The sequence below is a fragment of the Ovis aries genome, chromosome 14 (genome assembly GCF_016772045.2).
Source record: "Ovis aries strain OAR_USU_Benz2616 breed Rambouillet chromosome 14, ARS-UI_Ramb_v3.0, whole genome shotgun sequence".
Classification (NCBI taxonomy): domain Eukaryota; kingdom Metazoa; phylum Chordata; class Mammalia; order Artiodactyla; family Bovidae; genus Ovis; species Ovis aries.
In genome coordinates, this window is record NC_056067.1 from 40,250,292 (window position 1) to 40,276,839 (window position 26,548).

At 47.9% G+C, this 26,548-nt stretch overlaps 1 protein-coding gene across 6 annotated transcripts in view; it reads left to right on the plus strand.

Moving 5' to 3' along the window:
* Window positions 1-9,747: 9,747 nt before the first annotated feature.
* ZNF536 (zinc finger protein 536) overlaps window positions 9,748-26,548 on the plus strand; it is a 452,773-nt gene continuing 435,972 nt past the window's right edge. For 5 of the 6 annotated variants that reach the window (XM_042231923.2, XM_027978173.3, XM_042231925.2 and 2 more), the window contains exon 1: window positions 12,643-12,823. The gene's annotated coding sequence lies outside the window, so the exon portion shown is untranslated. Of the gene's footprint in view, window positions 9,845-12,642; window positions 12,824-26,548 lie in introns of those variants that run through there. The other variant, XM_042231924.2, reaches the window with a different exon arrangement.

The window sequence follows — 26,548 nt, forward strand, 5'->3', positions numbered from 1 at the left end:
GTTTCAGGAAGACGGGGTGAAGTTGGAGTGCGGCCATTCTGGACCCACAAACTCAGATCTGATATTCTAAATTTTTTACTGACAGGACGTGCCCTGGATGCTGTGGGTGGGCGTCTCTTTCCCTGTTAAGAATGGATGCCCTCTGCAGAAAGGACCGCTTGCAGGTGGCCTGCATTGAGGGGTGGAGCAAGTTCAGGGCTCCCACGGCACACTGGAAGTGAACACCACTGAGAGGTCTCCAGAGCACTGAGCTACTGGAGAGACGAGTGTGGGACACTGTCTTATTCTTTTTTGATGGAAAAGCACATACAAGATATTTACATATCATTGGCAGGTGTAAGTCAGTGCTTACTTTGTGGCAGGCATTGCACTAAAGGTTAACTCCCTGAGTTCTCCAAAGGAGCCCATGAGATAGGAGCTCATTATTTAGACTGGAGGTCAAGGCGCAGGGGAGTTAAGTAAATTTCCTAAGGTCACACAGGTCTAAGGTTGCAGAGGTGGGATCTGAATCCAGGTGGTCTGGCCATACAGCCCATGCTCAGCCACTCTAGGAAATTCCTCCCCGTTTCTCCTTTGCAGCATCAGTAAAATCATTCCCAGTGGCAAGATGGCCTGGGAGTGAGCAAGGAGAGAAAGGGTCTGGAGACAGTTTCTGAGTGGGCAGCTGGAAGGAAGGTTGGACCAGGCTCCTGCAATGACATCTCACTAATACTGGCTGGATATGGACCCCCACTGGACACAGCTCATATGAGGAATGAAAACCAAGAGATACAGTGTTTCAATTGAAGCCCAGAAGGTCCTACCTGTCCCCTGATGGGGACTGAGGGACATATAAAGGGTTCTAAAGCTGAGAGGTGAGTCTGAGGGTAACGGAAACCTGCTGAAAATTTCACACCACCATCAGAATTAGAAGGCCAAACTATTTGCAACAAATGTATCTGCCTAAGGGTTAATATTCTTTTATGAGTTTTTAAGTCCTAAAGTTTTCCCCCTTCCCTGACCCTTAAAGGGCAGGAAGAGACATGAGTGGGGATGTACATGTTGGGGGTGGGGCCTTTCTGGAGAGTTGGCAATGTCATGAGGAGCCTCAAAACCCTCCATACCCACTGACCCAGTAACTTCACCTTCAATGACTGATACTAAGAAAATGAACAGAGATGCAAACAAAGGTTCCTTTTGAGAGAACAAAAAAATTAGAAACAGTTTAGATTTTCCAAAATAAGAGATTGTTTAAATAAATTTTGTTGCGTCCATTTGATGGAACATTATGTAGCCATAAAATCATGTTTTCAAAGGATATTTAATGATGTGGGGAAATACCTTGTGCTACAAGGATGGAGAATAAAAGCAAGACACAACATTTTTATACAGAATGATTCAAAGTTTGTATAAACTAGAAATGTGCAGGAAAATGCTTGGAAGGAAAAGCACAAAAGGCTGGCAGTGTGAGATTGAGGGATATAATTGTCTTCTTCATATATTTCTGTTTTCTAATTATTCTTCAATGTGTATTGAGGGTTACGTTCTATCAGGAAAATAACTATTCTTTTTTTTTTCTTTGTCATGAGAACTCAAGCTTTACTCTTTGAATTTTCATATATAACATGCAACAGTATTAATTATTTTATCATCTTGTGGATTATATCTTCAGTATTTATAACTGTTGCAACTAACTTCTAGTGATGGCAACACATTTTAAGCCATGCTTCCATGTATTCATTCACTCATTCAAGGAGTCAGCAAAAGTTAAAACAGTACCTGAACATACTGTGAACTGTTTGTGTTTTTAGAATTAATTTTTTCACTTGTTTCATCAGCACTCTCCACATGCCCCATATTGCCAGGGGCTGGGCCAGGCCTGGGCTCTAGCAGTGAAGCAGGCTTGAGTTCTGCCTTCTTGAAGCTTGAAGCCCTGGGTAGGGAGGGCCCTCCCACAAATGTTTACAGCCCTGGGAGGGCCCCATATTGGGACCCTTAGAGCCAGAGATGGGCTAGATAAGCTGCAGTAGACATAACTATCTCAAATGTTCCCTCTGATGAACAGGTTCGTCCTGTTACTAGTGTGGTCCCATACTTGCCTTCTCATACTCTTAATGTTAGCCCACCAGTTTCTACTCTACCAAATGACCTTCCCATGAACAGGCTGCAAAACACTCTTGAGGATTCTGGAGCCCTCACGGGATTCTAGAGCACTCAGAAGCACTCAAGAATCTTGGGTGCAAGTGTAGACATAGCCTGTCAGAGACTCTCCAGAGATTCAAGCAGACTCTCTGAGCTAGTCCTCCTGTTTCCTTGGCAACACACCATCTGATTCCACTTTCTTTCCCTCCTGGAGCCTGGCACCATCAGCACACCTTTGACCCTCAGCACATTCCCATCCACTCTCATATCTTCCTCTTATGATCCTCCAAGATCCGTGCGACTCAACTCAGCCCTTTGGATCAGGATTTAAAAATGAAGTCTCCAGAGCAATGTCACTTCTCAGGCCTAACCTCTTACTGGCACCCCCTCCACCCGTCCAGATCACTGCCCACCCTGAGCTCTGTGGTCTGTGCCCTTGACAGGTTCAGAGAAGGCTTATGAGGGTTCTGAATACTGGCCAGAGTCAAGGGACTTGCTTTTTGCCTAAATTTGGTCTTTCTCATTTGTTTTCCAGTTGCTTCCTTGCAGGTGGTGATAAGGCTCAGTGTAACCTTGACGGTAACCTTGAGGATCATTTGTGATAACTCTGTATGACCTGTGGGACCAGGTCACATCTCTGAGTCAAACACTAGCTATACATTTTCTGGAAAACTGTATTTTTTCAATATTTGGTCCCGTTTGTTTCTAGTGCCAAAAAAAAGAGTGTACCTCTTCCTAAGGTAAAATCAGGACTAATAGTTGGAACTTGGGAAAAGCAGGGGTCAGGTCATGGCTGTGTGCTGCACTGGTGGACACATTCACAGCATGGATGGGGAGCACTCTGGTCATCGACATCATATCTTATGAAAAGTAGCTCTTGAATCACCACCAGTAGTTTCATTTCATAATTTGATACTTTGTTTAACTTGTAGCCTCAAAGCCACCCAAGTTTAGAGATTATGGGCTACTTAATGGACTCCCCCTGCTTTTTGAACTGTGGTGTTGGAGAAGACTCTTCAAAGTCCCTTGGACTGCAAGGAGATCCAACCAGTCCATTCTAAAGGAGATGAGCCCTGGGTGTTCTTTGGAAGGAATGATGCTAAAGCTGAAACTCCAATACTTTGGCCACCTCATGCGAAGAGTTGACTCATTGGAAAAGACTGATGCTGGGAGGGATTGGGGGCAGGAGGAGAAGGGGACAACAGAGGATGAGATGGCTAGATGGCATCACCGACTCGATGGATGTGAGTTTGAGTGAACTCTGGGAGTTGGTGATGGACAGGGAGGCCTGGCGTGCTGCAATTCATGGGGTCGCAAAGAGTTGGACACAACTGAGCGACTGAACTGAACTGAACTGAATGGACTCCCCCCATGCTAGCAAACACAGCACAGGCCATATTTTGGCCAGAAAGCCCAATAGCTTTATGTCTTTCCCCTCTGAAACCTGAGAATTGATGGTAGCTTTTGTAGATAACTGCAGGGCCCAAAGTTGTTGCTCCAGTATCTACCCAGAAAGTTCCAGCTCCACAGTTTTGCAAAGGAGCAGGAATGCAGAGCTGTAATTGTATCTAACAGGGCTCAGCGAATTTTCCTGGCCTTTGATTAATTTATACAAAGACACCATGAAGATATCCAGCTTGGTCCTGCTTTAAAATATATGCCTGAGGTAGGAAAATTACAATTATAAATAAATTATCATTGTTATTTAAGGACATGACCATTCACTTCATAAAAGACATCTGTTGAGACACCTCAAATAACCAGCTCTTCCAGTGCTGGTTGAATCTCCCAGATTCAATTTAAAAAATTTAATTTACAAACCTCTTTTCTGGAACAGAGCTATTATGAAGCAAGGCACACCTGTAGTTTTAAGAGAATCCTGGCAGTTTCTCTGAGTGCTCTTTTTTTCTGGGAAGAGGATCAGGAACCCCACTTTTGCTTTTCGCCCCTTGCTCCAGCATTGTTTCTGAGCACTCTGGTCCCTGGCCCAAGGGTTCGTTGTTTTCACCAGGTGCTCAGTATATCAGGCTTCATTCTGTGGCAAGTGACAGAAGAGCCAAAGCAAACTGAATTAAGTTAACAAAGGAAATTTATCAGCTCACAAAACAGAAAGGGGCAGAGGTGGAGCTGGCTTCAGGTGCGGCTGGATTTAGGGCTTAAACGTAAGCAGGACCACTTCTCTGTTTCTGCTCCACTACCTGCTGTGTTGGCACCATTCTCCAGCTTCTCCTGGTGGCCTCCACAAGCTCTCCATCTCTCCTCTCTTGGTGTGGGATTGGCGACCACAATGCTACAACAGTTCAACTTCTCCACTGGCACCTGGTTTTTATTTTTTTATTTTTTTAATTCTGAGATTCATTCTGATTGGACCAGCTTAGGTCACATGGCTATTCCTGAACCAATCACAGAGCCCAGAGAGATATGATGCACTGATTGGTTGGGACCTGAGGCAGGTCCTCCACCCAGATGCCCTCAGGGTGGGAAAGGAAGGTAGGTGCTGCTACTGGAAGAAGGTGCTGTTTTGCCGAAATAAATGTTCCTGTGTTGACTTCTTTCTTCTGTGGAGAAGCCAGAAGAGATGTGTGGCCTTTTAGAGGAATCAGTGAGAGAGCAACACTTTGGATCTTTAAAGGGTGCGCTTAAAAGGGGATGCTGGAGAAAGTAAAGAGTGGCCTGACTGACCTTTGTTTAGGGTTTCTGTGGCCAGGAATCAATAGTTCAAGGCAGAATAGCCTTGTGGGTCAGATCCTTCCCAACTTCTTCTTGTTCAGGGCTCACCTCTTCCATCTGTAAGGGCCCCGCTCTGAACCCTGCTCTCAGGGAAGTCTTTGAAGGCTCACGATTCCTGAGGTGTCATCGCTGAGAAGGCTGCTCCATAGCTCCCATGGAGAGAGACACCCTGGCTTAGTAGCATCAAAACTCTTCAGCCAGGGGAAAGGAATTTCCCTCAAAGTTACTGGGAGGCCCAGGAGACCTCCCCGAGTGAAGGAGAGGACTACTGAGGTGAAGGCCTTCTGAGCCAACTGAATAAGCAGGGATTCTCCATGAGAATCAACTCCCCACTGAACACATGGATGTCTGCAGATCTCTTACCATCTTTCTTCTGCTTGAGAAAGGTGGACCTGAAGGAGACTACCATTTTCTTAGAATGCTGATTCTCTGTGATCATGGGCTTTACAGATGTTGGAGATTATCTTTATACAGCGGGGAAAGTGAGGTGTGGGGTGGTGGAGGGACTTGGCCCCTCTATTCACGAGCATTCTGGTTTATCCTTTCACTCCAGAGCCCAGGCAGCCCTCTTTGAATGCTTTCCCCTGTGGATCAGTCTTTCAGTCACAAGCCACGGCCACCTCAATGGCTAGTTTTTAACCTGTTGATACTATGGGGGAAGCAGAGAGTTATGAGGATCAGAGGAGAGTGAGGGGAAAAGAAGACACGTAAATATGGAAACAAAAACCACTGCTGTTGTCACAGGAAATGCAACTTGAAACTAGAGGCTGGGTAACATTTTATGAATCACTGTAAGGCAATGGCACCCCACTCCAGTACTCTTGCCTGGAAAATCCCATGGACGGAGGAGCCTGGTAGGCTGTAGTCCATGGGGTCGCTAAGAGTCAGACACGACTGAGCAACTTCACATTCACTTTTCACTTTCATGCATTGGAGAAGGAAATGGCAACCCATACCAGTGTTTTTGCCTGGAGAATCCCAGGGACAGGGAGCCTGGTGGGCTGCCATCTATGGGGTGGCACAGAGTTGGACACGACTGAAGCGACTTAGCAGTAGCAGCAGTCACTTCTGAGAATCTATGAAAGAAGTCAGAACCCGTCTATTGGCTTGAGAAGTATTACTTCCAAAGGAGGTCCTCTGAGAGGCCAGGTGCTTGTTGTGAGGTGCTGATATGGCTCCCATATGGTGTGGCTCCTCCAGACCTTGCTTCTGAGCTGGTCTGAGAGTCAGAAGAGAACTCACCTCACCACCACAATTTCAACCCCAGCCACTATCCACCTAACTCACCAGGCCAGCCTCCTGATGACTTTCTTCAGTTTCAAGAAATCCAAAGGCTGACACCCTCCCTGAAGAAGACACTGCAGGAGTGGCAAGCCCGGGTCAGAGCAGGGCCGGTTGAGGTGTTGTCTCTGCAGAGTGCTGTGAGGATTGGCGAGTGCGGGAGTCCCTGACGCAGGCATTGGGTGAGCCTCTGGGCATCTCTGCTTCAAGTCGAGCCTCAGGATTCCAGCCCTGGCCCTGAGCAGTGAGAAATACTCCAGCGTTTGGAGAGGAGGAGGCGAGGGAGTCAGTGCCCAAAGGCTTGCGGGGGCAGGACCAGAGCCAGGGAAGAAGGGTAAGGAGGGTGAAAAATTCCCAACAAGATAAAAAGAAGTCCCACAGATTGTGGAAGTGGCCACTAACACATAGGGTATGGAGAATCGATGAGTGAATTGTGCTTTAGTAGGACGGAGGTAGCCTTCAGGTTCCGGCCTCTGGAGGACTCCAGGCCTCTGTCCATTGCCCAGAGTCCCTCAGCCCTCACCTTGACGCGCGCCCACAGCAAGCGCTGACTGCCTGAGTCAGCCAGGGCTTGGCCGAGGCCGCCGGCCCGAGTCCTCGAGAAACGCAGAGAGCGCGGGCGCCGACAGGGGGCGCCGGCGAGCACCGGCTCGAACCCTCCGTGGGGCTCAGGAGGTGCCGCGCGGCGGCCTCCGGGTGGTGGGCAATCTCTGCCCTGCCTGCTCTGGCCCGTTGGGCTGCAAACCTCGGTGGCTTCCCTGCGCACCAGTTGAGATCCCATAGGCCGCCTGGAGCGCAGTGCTCCAGAAATGCACGGATTCTAAGGGCCGCGGGCACCTCTGGCTTCCTGGTCTGGAAGGGGCACCCCGGATCTGGCGGCCACGATCCGGACCTCACCGAGCTGGGCACCCCCGGAGAGCCCCAGTACGGTGCCAGGATGCACGGCCTGACTCCCTGCTTCCCATGGCTCAGGCGGGGCTGGCGGCTCGAGGGTTAAAAGGCGACTGCCACCCCCATTCTCTTGGGGGGAGAAAGTGCCTTTTCTCCAAGTCCATATGGCCACTTCCTTTCGACCTGCTCGGCCCTGCTCGACTCTTTGTCCGAGCTGTCACTTATAAAGAATCACTTGACTTACAATAACAGGTTCAAAAGACGACAGAGTATAATCAGTTGATCCAAGAAGAATTGAAATAAAGAACACCCCACTGCTCCAGCTATCATTCCCATAGAGATAGTGATATCATTGATGTGATTGCGATGCTAATTTCTATACAAGAGGGAAAAAAAAAACCCTTGTATTTTGGAATTTGTTCAAAGAGAATTTCAGACACATCAGATTGGAAAATGCAGATTGAATTCTTAAACTTTTTTGGGGTAGGCAGGGGATTTTATAAAAGACCACCACTGCAGAGATACGAGAGATAAGTGGACTTCAAGAATCTCATAGGACTAGCTTGTTTGGGGGAACTCCGATTCTCCTGGTCCCCAAAGTCCTGGAGAGAGAGAGTGAGAGAGAGGAGGATGTGCTGGATTCTCAAGGCAGAGTCCAAGGGCGGTGCAGCACAGACCAGGCTGGGTGCCCACCCACAGAGCCCCTGTCTGGGGGGATCACCCGCAGTGAGGTGCAATGGCCAGGTGCCCTGGGAGGCTGGGTCTCTGCCTGTTACCTGAGATCCTAGTTCTTGCCCACTGCCAGGTTGGTCTTCCAGTGTGAAGTTTTCTTCATCTCACCCCACTGTTGGACAGGTTATTTGCAGCTAAGTGGTCCCTCCTCTAGGAAGGGGTTGGCGATGGGGAGGCTGTGTCGTGCTTTTTCTGTATTTTTGCTTTTTATGTATCGTGGTGCCCTGGTTTAAACCCTCCAGTCAACTAAGGGAAACTCAGTCTGGGCAGGCTGGAACAAGTCTTACCTGAATCAATGTTTTAAGTGTCCCTGTGGCTTGACGTTTTGAATAATCAATCAGTCTCCATCATTTCTTAATCATGCACAACACAGGCCTCTCTCCAGTCTCTTTCTCCTCCCCCGCCTCCTTCTCTCTCTCTTTTCCCCTCTCTCTCCCTCCCTTTCTCCTTCTTTGTCAACTCTTTTGGATCCTGTGTTTCTGCTATTAACATGCCCCAATGTCACATGCGAGCCTTTTCTTTAAAACAGGCTCCTCATTGGTGTATCTGGATACTTCTTTTATTATTATTACTGAATCTTTTTTTTTTCCCCATAATGACACCAGGATCATTATATAATCCCATAACAAAGAAGCTTTTGAGGCACCAGCTTTTGTCAACTCTAGGACAGAGAATCCATAATTGCATTATTCAGCTTTTTCCCCCCTTCTTCCCCCTCTTCCTTGCTTCACAGAAACCCAACCTCAAGCATCACTCACATCTCTACCTTGTTACCTCGCCTTATACTATTTACCAAAGCGTTTGCCTTGAGGACCAGTATTTGCAAAGTTGCCTTAAAAAAGTTATTTTGTTTGATAATTAAGTCCTGGAGCCCACCGCGTGATGATTATTCTGGACCCATAAGGCAGCGAACCTGCGTGACGTTTTTCTCGAAGTTTAATTACCGTATGCTAATTTCCTTGCCTACTACGTGATTAATTAAAATCATATTTTCATAATCATTTGGCACTAGTATTGTTTTAGAATTATCATGATCTCCTAAATAGTGTCTGTAAATAAAGTCGCCTCTAATGGCAGGCGCGGGAGGCGAGGCTGACGACCTCTCCGTGTTTGTATCGCGGCGATTGGCAACATAACTGCCTTATTTACATTAAATACGCCACAAGGTTACAGCGCGGATCAACGTCATTTGATCGCTGATGACTCCCTTAAACGCCCGGGCTGTGACTGATTCTCCGCGTCCCGCTGTCCACCGAGATTCACCCGGGAGTTTTTTTTTTTTTTTTTTTTCCCCCCCAGAAAAGAAACAGACTTTAAATAGTTTCAGAAGCAGGTAAGAATTACGCTTTTTCCTCTCCCCTTTTCCGTCTCTCTCTTCTCACCCTCCGTGGCAATCTCTCTCTCCCTCTCGGCTGGATAAAAAATTCTTTAGTCAAAGGCAGGAATGCAAAGTAGTGACAAGCGAAGGGGCTGATATATGTCTCAGTAACGAGTCTGACAATCAGAATGTAGCTCTTGGAGAATAGATAGATTTTAATAAGTGTGTTTACATGAGCTCAAGGTCAGAAGCAAGCTGCGCTGTGTTAAATGGTTTCTTAGTTGCTAGACAGAGAGAAAAAATGGACGATCACACACCATTCTTTGTAGATTATTATATCAAGGGTTCAGTCTCTGGCTCATCAAAGCTAAATGCCGCAAGACCTATCTAGTTGCTGTGAATTATGCCAGGGCGACAATGGAGAGCGTTTTTAATGGTACAATGCATTTCACCTACCAGATAGGGGGAGGCCGAGCCGGGGATGGGGATGTCTGCTGGGGCTGGGTGATGAGTATCAATGAACGGGGCGATTCTGAAAAGAGGCAGACGAAAATCGAGCCCGCCCTGCCCCGGCTGGGCTGGGAACAGTTCGCAGGGCTCTGCCGAGTGGGCGAGCGAGGCGCGCGAGCAGGGCGCCCGTCCCCCCTCAGCCCCGGAAAATGATCAAGTCAATCATGTGGACATGTTTCATTATTCATTGAACACAATCTTTTACAACGCTCCGTTTACGTGCCCGAGTTTGCTCCCGACGCCCGCGTTTCAGTGTTTAAGGTAAGGAAAACAAAGGTGGGGGGGTCTCGGGGCGCGGCGCGGTGGGGGTGGGGGGCCGGGGGAGGCGCGGCGGGGGGGTGGCCCGGGCGTCCGGGCGGAGGCAAAGTGAGTTCGGACTCTTGGCGCGGCCCCCCCGTCCCCTCCCCCTCCCCATCTCCGCGAGGCCTGCCGCCGGGTTCCTTCTCGCCCCACCGCGATTAAAAAATATGGTCTAATTAAATATCCGTGGCTGTGACGTTGGCGAGAGAAGCTGTCAGCGGGGGGTGGGGGGGGGGTGGGGGGGGGGGAGGAAGAAACCGGGAAAGCGGCGGCGGCCGGGCATCGAAGGGCGCTAGAGAACTTCGGCGGCGAGCGGGACCCGCGCCTGGGCCGCCGCCTCCCCCGCCGCGGTCCCGGGACCGTTACTTTGAAAAGGAGGCGCCGGGCCGCGCGCCGGGCGCGCCAGCGGGACCCCGCGCCCCGCTCCGGGCCCAGCCCGCGCCCCCCAGCCGCGCGCGGCCCGCCAGCCGCTCTCGGCCCCGGGAAACTTTCAAAAGGGTCTGGGGGGTGGGGGGGAGTCTGTGGAGACTGGGAGCCCAGGGCCGCGGAAACTTCTGCTCAAGTGACTTTCCCCATTTTCTCCTTTGCCTGAGAATCGTGCACCTCTCGCTCCCTTTCTTCCTTCGCGGCTCGCTGCGGGGTTCCGGCCCCGCCGCCGGGGGGTAGAAAGGGTAATTTGTAATTTTTTTTTTTAATCAAAGTTAGCCGATGCTTACAGTGTGTCAAACTCGCGGGCGCCAAGGGCCGCGGAGACCTGCCATTTTGTGTTTTCATTGGCCTCCTGTACCCGGGGAGTCGGGCGAGGCCAAGGCCGGGGGCTCGGTAGGGCCGGGGTGGCAGGGCCCGAACTCGCGACCCCAGGAAAGGCCGTGGCGCCTTCCAGCGCAGGTAGTGACGGCAGCACCTGCCCCAGCCTATCCCAGGCCCGGGGGGCCAATCCTGGGGCCAAAGATAAAAATAAAGAAATAAATAAGTAACAGGTTATGGAGGGAGCTGAACCGGCCAGCCCGGGGCTGGAGAAATGAGGCCAATCAGAGGGAGGGAGTACGGGCGTGGGGGCTTAGGAAGGCGTGGAGACGGAGGGTTGGGGGCGTCTGGGAAGAGCGCAATTTGGGGGAACGGAATCCCCAGGCCAGATGTATGACTGGGAGGAAAATGATCTTTGCTGATAAACCTTTCTGTTTGCTTCAAGACATTTTTTGAAGATGAAGAATTGAGGAAAACAGTCGTAGGCGGGACCAGGATGTATTTTAGGCAAAAAAAAAAAAAAAAAAAAGGGGGGGGGGAGCTTTTCTTTGATGATGAGTAGGAAAGTGTCCAGATCTCGACGCGCCCATCTGTTGCAGTTTTGCAAATAATTTAAAATATAGATATCTGTATATAGATGGATGTGTGTGAAGTGGAAGGTGGAAACGCAGGCGCTGGGAAGTTAGGAAAAAGAAAGAAAAGGGGATTCGGGGGCAGAGATTTGTCCTCAGCCCACTCTTCTGAGAAAACTCCTGCAGGGCTTTCTTTGGGGACAGGTGGAAAGTTGTCTCCCCTCCTTTTCCCACTTCTATATTGTGAACGTTCCTATGTCCGCCTCTCGGCGAACGTGCACACAACCCCCGACTTAGGTGGAAGGTCGGACGATCGATTGGGGGTGGGCTGGGGACCGCGCAGGCCTGAGCAAAGAGCGGGGGCGAGGAGGGGCAGGGCGGGGTCCCAGCCCCGCGCGCCGGTCGCAGCCACGGCTGGGTTTTGTTTGCCGGATATTGTTATGTCTAACGAGTGCCTCACAGGAGACGTGATTTGTCAGCCGCCTTCGTTTTCACTTTACCAGAAAATACGGCGGCTGCGCGGCGTCCTGGCCTGCGGGTCGGGGAGCCCGCGGGCGCTGGTGGGCGCGCAAGAGTGCGTGCGGGTGGGAGCGAGCGGCCGGCCGGTCGCTGGTAGGGGCAGTGGGCCGGGCGGGGTGAGTGCGCGCGCGGTGCCGGCCTCGGCTGCTCCTGCGCCTTCTCCCGGCAGCCGCCGCCGCTGTGCAGTTTAGCAGAAAACCGACAGGGGCCGCGTTTGCTGAGCGCATCCGGCCGCCGGGCAGCCCGAGCGGGCCGCGGGGCCCGGCTGGCCGGTGTAGACTCAGGGAGGGGGTTGCGGGGAGGACAGGCGGGGAGGGGCGCGAGAAGCAGGCTGGGCCCGAGCGCTCTCCACCGCCAGTGTCCGTTGTCCCCCGTGTCCCGGGCGCGTTGGGCAGCCCCTGGAGCCCTGGCCTTGCGCCCCCGCCCCCAACCAGGGCTTAGGTGAACTTGGGGTGGGGTGAGCGTGCGTGCGTGCGTGTGTGTGTGTGTGTGTGTGTGTGTGTGTGTGTGTGTGGAGGGGGGGGAGGTTAGACTGGGAACGCACTGTTTGCTTTTCCAGTTTGATATTAGCAACTGGATTTTTACTTTGAGACCGGCTTTGCTCACTGCTGGGGTTGGGAGGGGGCGATCTTTTCCCATCACTCACATCTTTGTTCATTGTTCACTGAGTGGAAGGCAGGCGACTTAAAGAGACGAAAGAGGAAAAAGAGGGGGAGCAAGAAGAGGGAAGGAAGAGAGGCGCGGGGAGAGCGTCCCCGCCCCCGCCCGGGTCGGGTTGGACGGTGAAACAGTAAACCCGCGCACGGAGGGTCGCCGAGAAAGTGGACATTACCGCTTTAATTAACTTCGAGATGCTCCGGCGGCGGGACCTGGCGTAGCCGTGACGCGCCCCCATAAATCTGCCCGGCCCGGGGCTGCTCCGAGAACTCGTACAGTAGCGGCGTCAGACTCGACGCGCGCCTCCCAGTCCGGAGCCTATTTGCATAATTGGATCTTTTTTTTTTTTCCTTTTTTTCCTTTCCCCTCATTCTCCCTCCCTGAAACTTGTTTGAAAACCCGAGTGAAAACTGCGACGACCTGCACGCTCAAAAGCAAGTGCCAAGTAAGTGCCCTGCCGTGGCCTCGGTGCGCCCCGAGGTTAGCGCGCAAAGCAGGCGAGCGAGGTGCCCCGGTGCCGTGCGCCGCCGGCGGGCCTCGGCGGAGGGCTGCTCGCTGGCGGGAGGACTGCAGCCGCCGACTCCGGCGCTCCCGGCTAGCAGCTTGCACAACTTTTTCCCCCTCTGTCTCCCGAGTTTTCGGGTCAGGTGAGGTGTTTGGGCCAGGCGTGTACCTGTAGCGAGAATCGGGAGGCGATCACTGGGACGCGGTGGAGTTGGACATCTCGGGTCCGGGCGGGTAGTCGGTCCCCGCCGCGGTGGAGCGTAGAGCTGTGAGCCAGAGCTAGCCCGGCCGGCTGCTAGTCGCGCCGCGCCGCGTCTGCAGCTCATCGCCAAATGCCTCCCCCATTATTCTAAGGTTTGTGTCTCTGGCTCTGTGTGTGTGTGTGTGTATGTGTGTGTGTGTGTGTGTGTGTGTGATCGGCTGTGCTTTAAAAAGAGGAAAGCAAGCACAACAAGAGCAAGAAGGGTTTCTCCCTTAGCTCCTTCCCTCCCCCCTGACTCCAATTTCTCTAGCATCATTTATTTCTAGTGCTCGAAGGAGAGTGTGCAGGGCTTCTTTACTAAAGACAGAGTCACCGACAGACTGACAATTCTGTTGGAAATGCCATAAATTCTATAGCCAAAATGTAGCTACATTCATAAAATAGCAGCCGTGACCTGTCCAGATAAGTGATTTTATAATACCTCAAATTTTATTAAAAACACAATAGTGTATTATTTATTTACAGTGTTCAGAACCTGGGGAAAAGTAGATTTTCTTGGGAGAAAACTGTGACCCTAGTTTCTGTTTGGTAGGAAATTTGCTGGCAGCTCGGCCCACCAGCCTGACGGGAAGGGGCAGGGGACTCAGCTTTGGCCTGGGGAGACGCAGGGGCACAGCGGGCAACCCTCCGGCCTCTGCTTGGGGAGAGCCTAAGGCTTCTGGCTGAAGGCTGCTTTAGTTATGATGTCATTCTGATAGCGGAGTGCAAATGTCTCCTGATTCCACCATTAACCGCCTGGCTGATTTGCTTGGTAATGATAGCACTGCCGTCCAGCGCTTTGACAAATGCAGGCCCGCAGAGCCCTAGGAATTAACTTTTCCCCCCACCGAGGAAGAAGTGAGCTGCCAGAAGTCTCACTACTGGGACCCTGACTTGAACTTTGTAGTGCTTGAATCCAGACAGTAACAAGGATGACAGGCCCTTAGATTGAGGGACCCCTGTTTTCCTAAAGTTTGGAAAACTTTTAGAAGGCTTCAATCTACAGAATACCCTTAAGCTGGTAACACTTGATTTGGGTTGTGACCAGGCAGAGACATTTTTTTGATCATGGATGCCTAGGACCCCAGGTCTCTCTGGGGCCATTGCATAGAAGAGGAGATTGTGACATCTGCTTCCTACCTTCAGTCCCTTAACTGTGACTTTATGTTAATATCACTGCAAGTAAACCGGATTTAGTGTGGATTTTTAAATAGTGTACAATGATTTAAGATTTCTTTTGATTTACTGTTCAAATGAAATTTGCATAAATGTGATGAAAATGAACTTAACATCTGGGCATATGAAAAAAGGTTAGTACCTCATATGTCATCTGCAGAGAAAGTCTCTAAAATGCTTTCACCCTAAACTGGGTTCGGGGAAACAGTTCCTGGAGACATAAATGGTAATTATGGAAAACCTGGAGAAAGCGCTTTCAATAAATTTGCATTCTCTTGGACCACTGCTCTGAAAACCCATCTTGTTCTGTGCCTGGAGTGCTTAACTTCTGAGCAAGCTTGAGATCTCACAACTCAGCAAGTTAACTGCTGGCTGGGGCTGTCTTCACGGAAGACATAGGGCAGAATAAGAAGAGACAGTCACGCTGCTCTGGTCCAAGCCGGAGGCCAGTAACCCCCATTATGAGAGAGGACAGGGAGGTGGCCAGGATGTGCAGCCCTACTAACCACAGCTGCCCACTGGGTACTGAAGGCAGTGCTGAGATGTAGAATCATTCATTGCCTGCTGAGTTCCAAAAAGCTGACAGATTAGGTTGTCTACTCTGCCTTAGGTAACCAAAGAAATTTCCACCAGATCAGACCTATAAAATCCAAGAGCCCGTTCAAATGAACTCTGAACTTCACCTTTCTGAGCAAGAGAAACTTATCTCTGGCATAAGGGAATCTGAGTAAAACAGCCTTTCCCAAATGTGGTTGCCTTTTACTCAAAAGTTGGCTGTGAATGGCACAGGTGTTTTTAAAGTGCCTTGAATGGAAGGGGGAAAAAAAGACAGCAATGATGCTCATGAGAATATAGATGAACTTATTTTTTTTAAAGAAGAGGATCATAAAAGAAGAAAGCAAATAGATTTATTTTTCCAGTTTGAATGAGGACAATTATAGCTTTTTAACGTCTTTGGATTTAGTGTTTTTAATAAGCCTTTTAAGTAAGCTGAAATATCAGCTTGCATTTTGTTCTCAGCATTATTTAAAGTGAGACTTGACGCAAGTTTAAAAACAGAAGTGAGCTTTTTGTAGGTCAGCTTTTGTCCATGCTGAGGTTGGGAGTCCCCTACAAACCTCTGCCAGGACCCTGAGCAGATGAGAGTGCTCAGCCCCGCTTCACCCTGTCTCTAGGTGAGATAGATTTGGGCTGGAAGGCTGCCGGCGGTCAGGTGACCTGATGCTATCTCCCAGACTGTGGAGGTTGGATTTTGGAGTCTAAAAGCAAGATGCAAGTTCACTGACATGGGAGAGACTCACATCTGCTAGTAGGGGCTTGTGAACTGAGTAGCTCAGTGGAACCATGCCTGTCGTCCACACCGGCCGCCCCCTCTAGGACATGCCATTGCAGGACAGCAGGACACTGGAGGGAAAGATGTCCCAGACAAGGTGGGGATGGAGGGTCTGACTGGCGTGGCTCATTGTGTATTTCACCTGGTCTTGTGGTACCTGTTTGGGAGTTGTTGAGAGAGAGGCCTTTTGTTAAGGAGAGGGTTGCTAGCTCAGGTCTGGGCTGTCTGGGCCACCCTTGGTGTCATTGAATGCCATAAAGGGTAAGAGCCAAGCTAAGTTAGAGTCCTATGTGCAATCAAACCGAGCTAAGCCAGGGAGTTGGCCCACCAGGATCTCAGTTGTGGTGATGCTGGTGTGTGTGTGTGTGTGTGTGTGTGTGTGTGTGTGCACGCATGCTGGAGAGGGTGTTCTTGCTAGAAACACCTGTTATGAGATGATTTCCTATTTATTCACAGTATATTACCCAGGGTAGATGAGTGAGTTTATCAGTGTCTGTGCACAGTGGAAGCGTCGGGGCTAAAAGAGCTGAAGGAAGCACCAAGTGGAGGGGGACATGTATGATCAGAAGATGGACCCTAAAGAATGCAGGCTCCCTTTCCTACATCATTGTGCAGAGAGCAGGGCTGGTTTTCGTGGGCTCTCTTGGTTGCTAGAGAATGTTACCCGTGCAACTTTCACTTTAAAAAATCATCGTAGACCTTTGGTTTCTCTTATCTTGGAGTTTTTGCTGCTACAGAGGGCATTGCTGCTGCTGCTGCTGAGTCGCTTCAGTAGTGGCTGACTCTTAGCGACCCCATGGACTGTAGCCCACCAGGCTCCTCCATCCATGGGATTTTCCAGGCAAGAGTACTGGAGTGGGGTGCCATTGCCTTCTCTGACGGAGGGCATTGAGTGCTTGACTTTTCACAGCCTCTGAGCATGCTAGAGGTCAGGTTTATCTGCCATAAGAGACCAGATCCAGGTGAGGCCCTTGGTGGGACTTGCCTGGCCGGCCTGAACATTGTTTCTCTAGACCAGGGTTTCTCAAGTGTGACACTAAGGATGTTGCCCACTTGTAGAGTCTGTCCTGTGTTTTATAGGATGTTGAGCAGCATTCCTGATCTACCCACTAGACGCCAGTAGCTCTCCCCAGTTGTGACAATCAAGCATGTCTCCAGACATCTGCATACATTCCCCTGGGGGAAAATCAGGTTCACTTCCCACAAGCTTTTATGTGCCAGGCCCCATCCTGGGTGTCTCAAAGTGCACAGGGAAGTCGACCCTCAAGGAGTGCACAGCCTGGTGGGGAGACACATGTGTCCCAGTGCCCTGGGATACCAGGGCCTGTACCACACAGGGGCAGAACTGGGGGTCTGAGAGGAAGGGGAATGTCAGTCCATAGTAGAGGAATACCGGGGTGGAGGGTATCTGGGGCTCGACTCTGTTTTTATGTCAGTTACACCCCGAAAATGGCCCTGCCAGTGAGAGCTGTGTTTCTGGGCTCCCTGACTGTGACAGGCAAACCAAGAAGTATAAGGCGACAGTTCTCAGACTCTGATTTGAGGCTGGGCAGCCTGCTGGCAGGGTGATGACGGTGGCTTATTTCTGTGCTTTCGCTACATGGCAGTCATGGGTTCTAAGTGCTCGCCTTGTCTAATCCTTACAGCCTCTCTATGAGCAGGTGCTATATTTGTCCCAAATTTCAGGAGGGGAACCTCAGACACTGAGAGAGGGGAGTGGAGGATCCAGGATTAGAACCCATCCAACCTGCCTCTGGAGTTGTCACACCCAACCCCACTCCTGCCCAGAGCACCTCCCTTGACCCACAGCCAGCTACCCTTTCTGAGGGCACATTCACCACAGAATCCCTGGAATTCCATCATTGACCCAACAAGCTCATCTGCACGGAGCCAGCAGCCCCTTCTAAGGGACACAGATCTCCAAGTGGGGCCTCTGCATGGTAGTGGCAGGAAGGTTATGCAGATACATTAAGAGATGCAAGAAGGAAAATTAGTTTGTAGGGTCCCCCTCCTCTACCTACCTATTCTTACTCTGTAGCTTTACAATGAGAAAATTAAGTGCCATTTTGACACAGGAAAAATGATCACCGTAGGCTTGAGCTGACATTAACCTGAAAGTTTTCTATCAAGGCTTTGATCACCTGAGCTGTGTTTAGCTTTGATTACTGAGGTGGGCTTGTCTCTCGTGCTCTGCCCTACCCTGTTCTCTCTGTCTCTGCTAGTCCTTCAGCTCAGCCCCTTCACTGTCTTTTAGCCTTTGTTGGTTGTTATCAAACACACATTCACCTGTACACATAGGCAGGATGAAGTAACCCTATTTAGGTTGTGAAAGCTAATCCACAGAGCCTCTAAAGTTGAGATTAATCACAGAAATGCTCGTTCGGCCTTAATTACAATGACGTTCTCACTTGCATGTCTGAGGTTTCAAAATAATTCCTATAGATTTGGATGAGATTTTGGTTCGTGGAAGGGCTAGATTGTAGGGCTCTCAGGGAATATTTATGCCTGTAGTTTCTAGGCACCTGAGGAGACAGGGTCTGGGGCCTCTCTGTAGGTGTGCAGAGGTGGCCAGAACATAGCCACCAGCAGTGGCTGCTCTTGGGTGCCTGCCTTATGCTAGACCCTGCGCTCTGCACCTTAGATATGTAGTCTTATGGAGATCTTTTGACAACAGAGTGAAGGGCATCCCTCGGCTCGGTTTCACCAGTGGGCAGACTGAGAGGTGTGGCCACTTGTTGCAGCTACAAGCCAGGGTTCAAAGCCAGCCTCATTAGCTCTGGGTCTCACACTGCTGACCTTGTCTGCACCCCTGCCTCCCTACTCAGTACTCAGGACTGTGAGTGCAATCATCCTTCCCTGTCATAGTAACTCGCCTTTCTCTTGGAAGTTAAAAATGTAAACCAGAACTTGCTACTTGGAGAACATATGCATTGTTGTAAATTTGTTTTCAAGAGGGAGAAAATATTTGGAAACTGTATCAGCTAAACTGTATCAACTATAGAGAAGCAAACAGATCACAGACCACATAGATATTATATATGGAATTTAATTTCTTGAATAGCTTGATTATTTAATTTTATTTCAAAATATCTGGAAACACATTTCTTATTGACTAGAGAAGAAAGTGGCACAAATTTTTTTCTTGTTCTTTAAAATTTTTTAAATTCTTTATTAAAATCTATTAAAGTCAAGTCAAGCAAAGCCTTCCAAATTATTACAGAAAGGCTGTCATTTCTATGAAGTCTATTGAAGGGGGTGGGAAATCTTATCAAAATTATAGCTAAAGTGCTTTAATTATTTTGCATCCTCGGCCAGTGCTCACAGTCTGGGGGTTGTAATCTATTGATGCCAAGTGGCTATTTCAGCAGCCTTAAATCTGTACCGAGCAGAGAGCATCTCACTGGTGAAACATGGCTGGATCTGGCAGTTAAAATCGGTGCAGGATTCCTGCAGCATCTGAGAAACTTTATTCACAAACATTTTCCACCTGAAAGAGGGTCAGCTCTGGTGGGTGGCAATTCTGCTCCGAGAGCCCAAGAAGAGTTCAAAAGGTGGGAAAGTGCAGTGTGGGAATGTGGGAGAGGGAAAGGCTGCCACATGCCGACATTAAAGGATTTAATCTGTGCAGCCAGAACCTCTTCGATGGTGGAGGGCGGCCTCTGCGCTGGTCCCCACTGCCACGAGGTCTCCTGAGTCCTCGGGCCGCTCTGAGCCATCCAAAGCCCCGCTCCACCAGGAACTCTCATGGACTTTGGAAGCACCATTTCTTAAGCAAAATGCCAGACACCCTGTCTGCAGTTCTTTTCTGAGCTCATTGATTTGACAACTTAATATCTATTTTCTGTGTGCTTTTTGTTTTGTTTCATTCTCCCCTCTTCCCAGCCTCCACCGCACCCCCATTTCCTCCTTTTCAGCTGTTTTCACCCTTTGCACACGAATTTCTGAAACTATATTAAAAAAGCTTTCCTTGAAGTCTGGTGGGGGACCGTTTGAATTTTAGTCTTATTTAAAATTCTCCTCTAGCATATTTTAGAGGCAGAAGAAGTACAGACACGCTGATATGAACGTCTGCATCATCTGAAAATGTATTGATTAAGCCCATAAGGTGGCAGTTTCCCCTTTAATAACTGCTGCCACCCCAAGGAAGACACAGTGGCTTTCTAAGTGCGTGACAAATGAGGGGCTCATCCAGGATCTGGTCATCTGATTGGCATTTCCCGTGACAATGCTTCTGTGATGTAACCAGTGGCGATATGCTTGTCTTTTGGGGGGGGGGATGTGTGTTCCGTGCCTCTGGCATGTTTATTCTTTAGCAATGACTGTCTGGTGAGGTCAAGTAATATATTGCAGATTATTAGAGTACGTACCATTTTCAAAACCCTCCCGGAAGAACTGGCTGCGTTTTGACACACTGCCCTTTTATCTCAGTGATACCAGCAACTTGATCCTCACATTTCCCTCCTGTCTCAAAAGGTTGACAGGAGCTAGATCCGTTGTGAGACGTTTTCTCAGGGACTGCTGGCTCTGCCTGAATTAGGAGCCTGGCTGCTCAGGTGACAAATACCAGGCCCATGTGTGAATCATGGGGACAACTGGGGTCTGCTGTTCAGAAAACTTTCTCTCCCTTTGCATGATAATATTGTTCTGATAAAATTCTTGTAATTCTTATGTGTGATCTCCACATACCACCTTCAATAAAATAATTTGTTTATTGATCTAAAGAAGGAGTGGTTTCCAGCTGCTTCGTTCCTTGGGACAGGCTTTTCGAGTTAGAATCTGTCTCTTTGACTCTCTTCTGCTAGAGGTTGGCCTCCTGTGGAGGTCGGGCAAAGGGGTTAGGTAGCCTGGGGAGGCTGGGGACCAAGGACTTTTTTTCTTTAGGAACCTGGGCTGAACAGAATTCAAGGTAAAATTCTAATACAACAATTTGTGCTTAAATGGACTGATATTTGTGTTTGCCCATCTCCATCTTGAAGGCAAGTGAATTAAATCATTGCTGCACTGGGGAGCAGTGCAGGGGCCCCTCGTTTTATTAATTTCTATCATCACCCAATTGTTAACCCTTAGATTAACACAAAGAAACTTCATGTTCCTTCCAACTTTCTGTATCATTGCTCCAGAAGGAACAACTACGGGGGAATTCTTTGTGTGCGGTTTATTTGCTAATTAAATTTTTTGCAATGGTTACACAGTACATGTTTTGCTTGGTATATCAATATCTATAAGTTAGTTTTTTGCATTATTTACTTTTTAGGGGTGTTCCCTCTTTCATTGCATGATTAAGATGCTTATTTCACTGAGCTGGAAACATCGAGTTTGTAAATGAGGAAGAGCTAGAAACATTTTTGTTTTTGTTTTTAAGCAGTGTAACACAGTAATAAAGAGCTCAGGACCAGTCAAATGGGACCAGGCTTGATACCCAGCGCCATTCCTTTCAAGATCTTTGAGAGCAGGGCATTTTCTGTCTTTAAGCCTCAGTTTTCTCATCAGTAGAATTGGAATATTTTTTCCTCCCTAATTGAGTCTTCAGGATTAAAAGAGAAAATGATTAATTAATGAGCCCAGAGACCAGCTATTCTACAAATGGCCAGCTAATACTATTACTTGTAGTGTACATTTTGTTAAATATTTTAGGAATGAAAACCCTACCCCAAACAATAGCCATCAATCATTTGCAAAGCCTAGTGAGGTGTCATTCCTCTTTTGTTTCCCTGACTGGTCTTTGGAGTTATTTATCTGGGAATCAATAAGTATCAGCTGATTGATTTCCTATACATTTCAGAAGAAGCATTTTAAAGGGTCAGCTGAGTTTATGGAAGGTTATGGAGTGGGGGTAGGGTTTAAGTCTTCACTAAACAAATATGCTCATTCCAATTCATCAAGTGTTAGCACTGTGTTCCCAAACCACACACACACACACATACACACACACACCACACCACACCATACTACACCATAATGCGCCCTGGTTGTGGTAATCTTAGTAGGAACATTATGCGCCTTACTCTTTATCTTTGCCCTGGATCCAAGCCAGAGGCCCCAAGGAGGCACTACTGTCAGTCATTCATTCTTCGTTCATCATCCAATCTTTTAAAAAAAATGTGTATTAAATGTATTCTGTGTCCTAGGCAGATTAGTGGTGTGAAGGAGAGCAGAATCACTTTTGAGGGTGTTATACCAAGACCAAAGTACAAGTGTAGGCGGTGAAGATGATGCTTTAGGTTTTAGGTTCCGAAATACACACACACACACACACACACACACACACACACACACACACACAGAGCACACATGAAATTCACCTGATCTGCATACTTACACACAATCATTTGCTGATTTCAAGAGACCCAAGTGCTTGTGCATGAAGTATAAAATTAATGAGTGGAACTTGTGGCCATTGCATTCAAGATGAGTTACCCAAGAGAGAAGTAGGGAGCTGAATATAACTCCTTTACTTTTTCCTGCAGGGGAAAGGGTGGAATTCTGGGTGGCTTTTCCTCACTTGGGGGGATACCAAATCTATGACAAAATCAACATTCCAGTCATCCTTGGAAAGTACCTAGGAACATTATATTAAGAAACAAGATCCCATCTTCCTGTAGGAAATTTGAAACCACGATCAGGTCTTGTAGATACACACCTAGCATTTATTGAGTGCTCATTACACAGATGACCTTGGGCTTTAAAGTGCAAGATACTGTTTAATTTAGTTCTTAGAACACTGCCTTTTGGTGGAGAAAGGAGTTATTTCCATGTTGTATGACTTGCCCAAGGTCATGTAGTAGATGTAGTCATGTAGTTGGTAGATGGCATTGCTGGGCTTTCTCTGCGTGGACTTGTGCCTGTGGCTGTGGCTGTGTGTGACCTTTGGACTGGGGCTCTGGATAGCTGGTCTGGACCTTCTCTGGAGGTGGCATTCTCTAGAACAGAACCGTTGGGGAGTCGAGGCTTCTGAACTTCATGAACCTCTTCTTCAGCTGGAGTAGGCTGCCATGGAGCAGAGCCCTTGGCAAGCGGTGAGGGCTGCTTTCCTGTCGCACTCTTTCCTTTGCCCCACTCGGGGCAGTGTTGCCGTGCTCTGCAGTTCATCCTCTTGGAATTACCTGTCCTATAGATATTCACTGTGTAGATGCTGAGCACACAGCAGTGGACCCAATATCCAGGAGTCCTGCAGCTCTAGCGAGTCATACGAGACATAATGTTTGTCATGCCCACTTTGATCATGAAGATTCTGAAGGAAGAGGACAGAGGGCTATGGCGAAGCCCCTCTTCAATGAGTTGGTCAGTGCTGTTCTTGGTGGGTCTAAAGGTGAAAAGGAGCCAGGAAAGCAACGGGTAGGGAAAACTCCCAGTCAAGGGAACAGCACGTGCAAAAGTCCTGAGGCTGGGAGGGTCTCAGTGGTGAGAAGAAAGAAGGCCAGGGTGGGTGGAGCTGATTGTGGACTGCTCCCCAGCGGACATTACAGCTGTCTTTCTTTGCACCGAGGAGATGTTGTCTAGCAGAGGCTGCTCCCTCAGTCTGCTGTGAGCATGGCCTGTTGAGGGCACTTCTGTTGGAGGGTGTCTGCTGGCGGCTGTGGCCTTCTCTGCCGTCCAAAGTCAATATTTTCCTTCCAAGTGACCCTTCCCTCCTTCCATCCATCCCTTCTTCTCCCAGTGTGATTCATTCATTCCACAAATATCCACTGAACATCTACTCTATGCCAGGCACATAGTGAATATAAAGTTAGCTGCAAAGATAAAAATCATGTAAGCTCTCTCAGATTTTAGGGTCTACCGAGATTCACAAGTGCTTCTGTGATGCCTGGCTCCCCTCTGCCTAAATCCTAACTCTACGGGTGTCCCCCTGACTGCTCAGTTCTGCTGTACTTAAGTTTGGTTAGACTTGTTTATTTAGTCTCAGAGGAGAGAGGGTAAAGCTCAAGTATGCACCAGCATCTCAGAGTCACCCTGTCTCTCCTGTGCTCAGCCATAGTGGCTACACGCGTCCTCCCTTCCCACCTCTTGTTCCTGAGTGTGCACCGTGTCAGGCAGTGTGCAGAGCACCGGGGGGGATGACGGGCAGTGCCACCATGGGGCCTCTGCCTCCATGGGGACACTCAAGTCTGTGCTTGATTAAGATGTCTTGGGAGTTTTGAGGAGGTTCTCACCACCCAGAAATTTCTGGGGGTCATGAACTCGTTCCCCTTTCAGGAAAGGGACAGCTTGGCAGGAAAGCCAGATACTTGTTTATATCACCTGTAAGTCCAAGGAAGACTTTATGCTATAGAACTTGAAAGTACACATTTATATGCCTGGCTGTTTTGATTCATTACTTACGTGATTACTCTAGTAACTTTTAAATTTAATTTAGTTTAATTTTTTAGTGGAAAATGAAGTATGTCCTGGCTCTTTGGATACTGAACTTTTTTTCTCTTCATTTGGTTTTAAATGGTTAAGTAAATTTCATTAAATAACTGTAAACATTCCAAATCATCCTGCATATATATCGTATTTCACATCATTGCAACTTCGATGTAAAATATTAAAATGTAAATGACTCAAAAGAAAAATTATGGAAACAAATGCATGACTTTTATTACACTTTCAGAAAACTTGCTCAGATATTTCCCCTTCCGTAGCAAAAATCTGTGATGAATTAAGAGAAAAAACATTTAAGGGCACTATAAAAAATAATTCTTTAGAATAAAGGAACAGACCTTGGTAAGCAGTATTCCCTCATTTTATCTGTTCAGATCTGTGAGTATATGTTAGATATTGTCCACTCATCAACTTGATTCTTATAAAGTAAGTTATATCAGCATGAATACAATCATTTTAATTTCTGAGCTTTAGTTGGAATAATAGTTTATCCAAGTATATAAATATAAATCTAAATTTGTATATATTTCATGAAATTTGAACTAACAGTTCTTCCTTTTCCTCTTAAGAAACATTTCAGGATAGTAAAAATTGTCTGGGAAGCATTTGGTATTTTATTTTGGTCTCTATCACGACTTCCCATGTGATTGTTCTATATTAATCTTGAAAAGTGACACAAGATTTCTTTTCCATAATAAATAGCAAATAAGTTAATAATGACAAATGATAACTCTAATGAAAAAATTATATTTTCTCCAACTTAATAGAAGAGTGCCAACAATAGGTAGGATAAAATAAAATCAATATTTTGACACTACTCTATTATGTTTGCCTCATTAATTTGGAGAAAACTTCTCTCTTCAATCCTGAATCACAAAGTGTCAACAAATAGTAGTTTTAATGTCTACTCTCATTCCAGTACATTTAATGCTTTGCAAGTTATTTTTGGAGGAAAATGATTTTTGATTCTGCAGATGTATAGAGATTGCATTGTGTAGGTTTTTGTCTTAGGGAACAATGAAAAAGTTTTGCCATGTAATTTGCATTCAAGAGATAGTTCATTGCAAATTCCAATTCAGCACAATACTATATGGTTTTTCATATAAATGAATATATGTGTATGCATATCTGTATGAGTCTATATGTATATATTTGTGTAGGTAATATTGTCCTGTTTTATTTTCTTCACCCACTCTCTCTCTCTCTCTCTTTTTTTTTTTTTTTTTTTCCATGGGCCCCTGCAGTGGAAGTGTGAAGTCCTAACCCACTGGACTGCCAGGGAATACCCCCACCACACACACACACACACACACACACACACACACACATTCTCTCTCTCTTTTTCAAAGGGCATGCTCATTCATGTTTATTAATTTCACCCAAAGTTTCACTTAGCTTCCTCTTCCTTCAGAAGAATCCAGCATTTCTGATTTCTGAGTACCGATTGTCAGTTGATTAAGGTCAATGCTAGCACTTATTCAGGCTCCTATTGACTGGGGCCACGTGATATAAGTGATTGATCCACCTTAGACACAGGCTTGCTAATTTTCCATTGTAACGGTCCTTTCCACCTAGTCCATTCTTCCTTACTCCATACAGTATTTAAGAATGCTGCGTCCTGCACACACCCCTCCCCTTCCGTGCTGTTATACTAACGCAGAATTACATCTTTCAGTTGTGCAAAAGTATTTGTATCACCACTGCCTGTCCTCCTTTGTTTTCCTGAGATCACAAAAGCCTGGGATTTAGAATAGCAGATAATAACACACGGTGCATACTATTGATGCTGCTTTAATTGTCTTATTGACAACTCGCTTGAACTTGGAGAAGCATGCTAATATTTATCATCCTGTGATCTCATGTGCATTTTCTTAACTAAAGTCGTAATTACAGAAGAATTTCAAAACTCAGATGTCTGTCCACAACAGCCTCACCTTTCCTCTGTGTGGACAAAGGCTTCCAGGCGGCTGCATGGAGAGAGAACTCTTCACTCACTGCCCCCTAAGCGTTCGTGTCCTCCGGACTCTTCTCCCTCTAGGGGGCATCTGACTAATTAACGCCTTGACCAGCACCTGGCCAGGAGAAGAGGCAGAGATGGGACCCACCTGAGCAGTTGTAAAGGGGGCAGTGCCCATCTGGCTTTGGGGTTGCTCAGAGGTTTTTGTTTTTTGAAGAGACAGGTGTTTCTTTCTGTTTGGGAAATGCCCATAAAGAACATTAAAAGATTTAAAACAGGCTGGAGCTGAAATTGAGGCTGCTGTACTGGCTAGGAGGCAAAAATCCATTTGAGGAGGGCTTTGACAAGCTTGAGTTGATGAATGGAGCCATCATGGTGTAACCAGGCACCTTGCTATCCCTATCTCCCCTTCGCTCTCCATCATTCGCTAGGCTCTGACCCCGGCCCCCTCTCAGTTCCCTGGGTGTGGCAGGCTTGATCACACTCGAGGTCTTTGGCATGGCTATTTTCTCTGCCTGGAACACTCTTGTCCACACCTTCACCTGGCCGCTTCTGCTTATCCCTCAGGTCTACCATAGGCCACCTCTTCCAAGAGGCT